This window comes from Glycine soja, chromosome 16 (assembly GCF_004193775.1).
Source record: "Glycine soja cultivar W05 chromosome 16, ASM419377v2, whole genome shotgun sequence".
Classification (NCBI taxonomy): Eukaryota; Viridiplantae; Streptophyta; class Magnoliopsida; order Fabales; family Fabaceae; genus Glycine; species Glycine soja.
In genome coordinates this window covers 23,821,537-23,828,722 of record NC_041017.1, presented here as the reverse complement: position 1 = coordinate 23,828,722, position 7,186 = coordinate 23,821,537, and the positions used below count along the sequence as shown (strand labels likewise).

The following is a 7,186-nucleotide window of genomic DNA, read 5'->3' as shown; positions in this document are numbered from 1 at the left end:
CCATTGCTCTGTCAAATATTTCAAATAGTTTGTTTTACTATTAGTGTATGATAAAGGTTATTTTATACTGGATACACGTGGCTTTTTTTCACTATTGAATGGTAAGAAATCTTTTTCCTCCACTTGGTTTTGACAGCAAGGTACACTGTTCTTCCTTTGGGATTAGAAGAAATGAGAAGATTGCATGCTATGTCACTGTCAGAGGTGACAAGGCGATGCAACTTTTGGAGAGTGGTTTGAAGGTGAAGGAATATGAACTTCTCAGAAGGAACTTCAGTCATACTGGTTTCTTTGGCTTTGGCATTTAGGAGCATATCGATTTGGGAATCAAGTAAGTTGAAGAACTATTGGGTTTTTATGCTGTTGTTTTTACTTTTGCCCAAGGTAAGCATTTTATGATTGAAGGGAAGTTGATGATTTGATATAGGTTGTCATGTGCACAATGCATATTCAAAATTTTGGATATGACATAACATATCTCTTTCCCTTTATGCTGCATTCCACTTTTGACTTGAACCAAATGCTAACTAGTTTATAAATATGGTGCAAGTCTCGTGTTGGAATCCAGGAGAGTGTTTTTATCAGTTTTGTCAACTATAGTTCGATCTTTCTAGGATATTATTATTATTATTATTATTATTTATTATTATTATTATTATTATTATTATTATTATTATTATTATTATTATTATTATTATGTTAAATGATACCAATTATTTTTAATGTATATTGATGATGTTGGTGATTACTTTGCAGAAAGAGTAGTGGGTTTTCAAGGGGTGCCTCAATGTACAAGGGAGTGACAAGGTTCATGTTGTTCCTCTTCTACTTTTATATCCTATATAATAAAAGAGAAGTATAGGAAAAATACTGGTGTTCCCATGCTTGAAAATTAGACAGTTGTCCCTTTTAATGGTTTTTTGGTCATTTTGGGTGTCCAATTCCCACTCCTCTGGTTGTGCCACGTTGCTTTGTTTCAGCCAGTTTTCAGTTTTTGTGTGTGCCACGTTGCTTGATGTGTTTCAACCAGTTTTCATTTTTTTCCCTTGCATGTTCCACCCGTTGATCTTTTCTTCACTTTTGTATCATCCGTTCATTTCTTCCATCTTCCATCTTCACTTCCGTCCATTCTTCAACTCGGTTTGTGCATTTATTTTTACTGCAAATGAGGTTTTGCTTTTCTTTCCCTGTTGTTCTTACCCATTGATCTTTTCTTCACTTTTGTATCATTTTTTCATTTATTCCATCTTCCATCTTCACTTTTGTTCGTTCTTCAGCTCGGTTCCTGTCGTGCTTGGTTTTGTTGCTGTGCATTTTTTCAACTGCAAACGAGGTTTTGCTTTTCTTTCCCTATTGTTCTTCTCATGCATGTTTTCTTTTTGTTCTGATGCATGCTATGTTTTTGTTTTTGTGTGTTTTTGGTCTAGGTTTTGATCCGCTGTTACCCTTTGTTCTGTGAGATTCTCGCCAACTAATAGGTGTTGATGCTCTTTTTGTTCGACAAAGTATGCTTTGTGTTCTCCTTTTTTGCATGTGGATTTTTTCCCTCCATTAATTGGATTTAACCCCTTTGTATTTTTTTAATGGATTTGGTGCCAGTGGTTCTTTTTGATGGCAAATGGGTGGATGATTCTAATGTGATTGTGGGGATACTCAAGGAAAAGTACCCAAAACCCTCTCTCATCACTCTTCCTGAATTTGCCTCCGTGTATGTTTCATCCATCACTCTTTCTTTTTCTTATTTCAAGCTTTACTTTTTTTGCTGCCTGGAACATTTTTTATGGTGTTTCTTTTGTGTTTGACTTTAGTGTGTGTGTCTATTTCAATGTTAAATAGAACTGATTTTGACACTTGAACAGGTAGGGGCTCCCAGTGTTGTCACTATTGTTCACTTTAGGAAATATGATTTTCAAGAAAATGTTTATTCATATACTCAGTTTTATTTGATGCACTATTTATATTACCCATAATCCTTTTTGAGTTTTTTTGTCTTTTTTAGGGTTGTGAGTGGATTATGATTTGTGGTTACCTAAATAATTGAGAAGAAAAAGGGTACTTAACTTATACATTTTTGTGCTCTAATTTTTCTTATAAAATATTATTTGAACTAAGTTGTTCTTAAGCACTGAATTTGAGTATACTCAATATGTTTACATTTGCAGGGGATCAAAGATATTTGGGTCTTTTGTGAGTTTTTTTGAAGATCAAGCTTCAATTCTGTTTGCCAATATGCATAAAATTTCTTCAAAATGACTAAAGTATCTATTATTTAATATATATATATATATATATATATATATATATATATATATATATATAGTATTTCTGAATACATGATGGTCTACCTTTATGCATGCCATTTATTAGATTATATTATGCCAATAACACAAATTAAAGATTTGAAGCACTCATTTACTGTTTATTATATAACTTATAAATGATACTTATAGTGTAGACATTCCACTAATTATATTTCATTTAATTAGTTCTCCATAAATATTTGGTCTTGCAGATTCTTCGATTGCAAGAGTGTCTAAGCAAATATGAGGGAACTGATGATCGGAGCACACCACAGGTAATAGTTAACATGGATAGTAATGCTTACTAATTTTTTTTTTTTGGGTGAATATGGTACTTAGTATTTAATTCCTTTCTGTTACTTCAACAGGGATCCGAAGTTAGGTTTTTTTTATCATGCATATAAAAAAGGTGTCTCAGAGAATTCAATAGAAAGTTGGATTTGGTTTACCCCCTTATTGTTCCTTCTCCCCAGTACTCAAGTCTCCATATACAGGCGCTTCAATAAGCCCTTTTTTGTTGTGGTTTTTGTTACTTTTGATCTGTGATTTGCAATTTTTCTTGGGTTATAAACTTATAATTGTGTGTTGTTTTGATGGTGTTAACTTGCAGGTGGAATTGCATGGCTAGATGGCTTGGCTGCTTTGGTCTGGCCTTAAAACTATTGCTTAATTCAAAGGTGTGTTGATTATTTTGTTCTTCTCTAGGACAGGGTGGAGTGCTGAGATTGATTTGTTTTGTGAATTTGAAGATATAGTTTCATAATCATATTTGTCAAATTTCATATTTGATATGGTATTTTGTACTTTTATCATCTGGGAAATTTTAATCATTGTGTGGGACATCACTTGCAAGTTACATCTGTGAATCCGTATTGTCATTTGGTTTCCTGGTAGAGTGCATCAACAGCAACAACAACATCAGCATAAGCAACAATAGCATCAGCAAACTCCAGCTAAGGATGATTCTCAAGGCTCAGGAGGACAGTAGTAGAGTTTTATTATGGATTTGGATGAAAAGAAAGAAAAAAAGAAAGAAGCATCATTGTGCAGATGTTGGCTGAGGTTTCTACTATGGCTTTTGTATTGTAGTATAATTGGGAGAATGTGAGGAAAAAAAGGGGGGGTGTCTTAGAGAATTCAATAGAAAGTTATTTGGTTTACCCCCTTATTGTTCCTTCTCCCCAGTACTCAAGTCTCCATATACAGGCACTTCAACAAGCCTTTTTTTGTTGTTGTTTTTGTTACTTTTGATCTATGATTTGCAATTTTTCTTGGGTTATAAACTTATAATTGTGTGTTGTTTTGATGGTGTTAACTTGCATGTGGAATTGCATGGCCAGATGGCTTGGCTGCTTTGGTCTGGCCTTAAAACTATTGTTTAATTCAGAGGTGTGTTGATTATTTTGTTCTTCTTTAGGATAGGGCGGAGCGCTGAGATCGGTTTGTTTTGTGAATTTGAAGATATAGTTTCATAATCATATTTGTCAAATTTCATATTTGATATGGTATTTTGTAATTTTATCATCTGGGAAATTTTAATCATTGTGTGGAACATCACTTGCAAGTTATATCTGTGAATCCGTATTGTCATTTGGTTTCAGGGTCTAGGAATTCGTCCTGGAGTTATGGATGGGGCCATCAATATATCTGCTGTTCAGGTTTGTTTTCAATATAAATGACTAAATCAAACTAAAATAGATTATTACAAAATGAGCCCCATTGATAGGAGGATTATTATATGTGAATAAGTATTCTTCTCTACCAAGTTTGGTAGGGAGCATCTCATTTTAGTTGGTTTTTCTTTCAAGTTTTGATTTTCAAAAGTTGGTTTTACTTGTGTTTATTACTGATCATAAAACCAGTGCTTTTGGGGAATTTTGTTTGCATACTGATTTCCTTTCTGCAATTCATTTGGATGTAGTTTATATGGGTTTTCATGGATATTTAACTTTTCACTCCATATGGAATAAAATTTTCTCTTTATGATGGATCATAAGAATAGTATAATCACATTCAACCTTGCATCTTATGGTCCCTTCGATCTTAGTAACTCACACACAAAGGGATAGTGAGGGACAAGGGGTAGAGACGAAAGAATTTTTTTATCTCTGACTGTGCCAAATAACCAAGCTTAATATGTGTTTTCCTTTCCAATTGAAAAGTGATTATTATAACAAAATTGTGAAGGGTCAGTTTTCTGATTTGCCATCATTTCCTATAATTATCGTCTATTTTTTTGCCCTGAAGGTATTTGCTATTTAATTTAATGTTTCACCTTTTTGTTTCTTACAGGAGTGATAACAGCTAGAAGTGATACAGATTGATAAATTGAGGTATCAAGATGTCTTATTCCGCAAAGGCAGATACTGCAGACTCAGATTGCTGGGAATTGAGAAGTGTTAAATTGTAATTGAATCTCTGACCTAATGTAAAGGATATGATGCATGTTGCAAACAAATGCCTCGTGTTTAGTGTTGTTGTTGCATGTTCCTCTTGAAAAATAAGACTGCCAAAAGATGATATTGAATCCAGGAAAAGTAAAATGGGCATACAAAAATTAAGCATTCCTAGACTCTTAGAATATGAGACCACAACACAATATTAGAGTTAACTCTTGCATCTTTTTTTCTTAGAATGCTACTCCTTCATTTCTCCTTCTTTTTACCCTGTTCTAGCCTTATAGGTTATATTTATTTATAAATCTTTGGATTACTTAATTTTGATGAGACCTTATATGGTATTACAGGCAATAAGTGCATACCTACTCTTTGAAAAAGACTGCTTTGCGTTTCAGAAGCATAACAAAATAGAAGTTGATTCCTTCTTCACAGTTATTCATACTCAATTTTGTGTTTCTTGACAGATGTAAATGTTTTTCATTTTTTTGCCATAAATCCCTAATATTACATTCCTAATATTACATCTTATCTCTTTCTTTATTTTTCTCTCTTTCAACAATCTAACCCGCTTTATATTATCTTCCTATACTACATCTTATTATACTGTGAAAGAAATTTTGTTCATTTGGCCTCAGGATTAAACATAAAAAACTCAAATCAAGACACTTTACTATCAAATAAATTGGAAATTCTTATGAAAACTTATGTTTTTAAACATTTTTGTAACATATTTTGATAGTTAATTACAAAAATAAATTTAACAATGTTTAGTTTTGTTGGATGCTGTGATATACTAATTATTTCATGCTATTATTATTATTATTATTATTATTATTATTATTATTATTATTATTATTATTATTATTATTTATTAAATAAACACTTGTCACCAAATAAATAGTCATCTCATTAAAAAAGAGAACAAATTTTTCAACAAAAAAAAAGAGCAATGGAGTTAAAGAAGTATAAACAAAACTAATTATCACCCTTTATACATAAATATCTGACCATTTAATAAAGAAAAAATGATATACAATGTAATAAATTTTTTATATTGGTATTGAAAATTTTAAATATAATTTATTGATTTGTATAATAATTATTTTAATATTATTTTTAAGATGGTTTTTCAGTTAATAGTGTAAAAAAATTATACTAACATACACATTGAATCCTTTTGTAGAAACATTCTACAACATAGATATGATTCATTTGTTAACAATGTAGTGGATTTAAACTTTTCAATTCAAAGTTAGTTTTCAAGCTTATGATTGGGTGAATGAAGTTGTAATTTTGAGTAGGAAACTATAGAATTTAGAAGCATTATGTTGGTTGCTTTGTTATGTAGAGAATCACCGAGGGACAGAACAAAGTGGTAATTATTGATAGAATGTGGGCTAGGCTTCTGTCCTCAACAAATCAGCCTAGCTATACGATTGCTTAGACTCTCTCTGAAGAAAAAAAGGGAGAAAGGAGCAAAACGATCATGTCCCTGAGTAAGGGCATTGTTCAAATAACCATTTGGCTTAGAAAGAAGTCGACAACATTTTTCACCCTTCTATATATGTACATGTTTATTGTATTAATTTTATCTTATATCTATTATAAGATTTGTTTGTCCTAGCAATCTGGCTTTGAACTTTGTCACAATTTACCTGCATACCAAAGTTTTTGTGTAGCAGTTTAGGTTGACTGACTCCATTATCAATAATCTAATTGATTGAATACATGTTTTTAGCTCATTAAACTGCTTGATTATCTTCGAGTACTATGAATATATAATTATTTTATATGTAATTACTTATAAGATTATAATTTATAATATGTTATACATTTTTATGTAAATTTATTCTTAAGGATTTAAATTTTAACTACCTAACTAAATAAAATAGATTCCATTCATTAATGATTTTAATTAAATATTTATAATATATATCACTTCACTGTCCGAGATTGGGTCAGCTCCTAAATTCCCAGTTTGAGTCCGCAGTATTCACCTTTGCAGTGGCTGATCAGTCCCTCTTCGATAAGAAATCCTGATACCTCAATTTATCAATCTATATCACTTCTAGTTGTTATCACTCCTGTAAGAAACAAAAAAGTGAAACATTAAATTAAATAGAAAATACCTTTAGGAAAAAAAAAATAGACGATAATTATATATATGACAGCTCAACAATTGTCCTTACAAAGTAAATTTTTTTCTTGAATATATGAAATAAATATTTTTTATCCCATTAAAAATAGATGTTGTGCTAAAAAAATATTTTTTTAATAAAAAAATATGAAAAATTATAAAAGGTAAAAGAAAAAATAAATTGATATTAATTTTGTCCATTTTATCCTTTTAACTTTAATTCTTTTCAATTTGTCTAATACTTTTTTAATCAAAAAATTGTATTATTTTTTTCGTATTAAACAATATTAAACAGTTGTTTCTTCCATTTATGTACCCAACATCTATATTTTCAAAAGATTACATTTTAT

The 7,186-nt window shown here is 30.8% G+C and overlaps 1 long non-coding RNA gene across 1 annotated transcript; it reads left to right on the top strand.

Annotated features, from left to right (window-relative positions):
• Positions 1 to 1,082: 1,082 nt before the first annotated feature.
• LOC114389078 lies at positions 1,083 to 4,861 on the top strand. The gene is made up of 8 exons (XR_003661693.1): positions 1,083 to 1,170; positions 1,278 to 1,333; positions 1,428 to 1,505; positions 1,600 to 1,708; positions 2,513 to 2,575; positions 2,669 to 2,977; positions 3,902 to 3,958; positions 4,593 to 4,861. It is a non-coding gene; the product is annotated as an uncharacterized LOC114389078 (long non-coding RNA).
• The last annotated feature ends 2,325 nt before the right edge of the window (positions 4,862 to 7,186 follow it).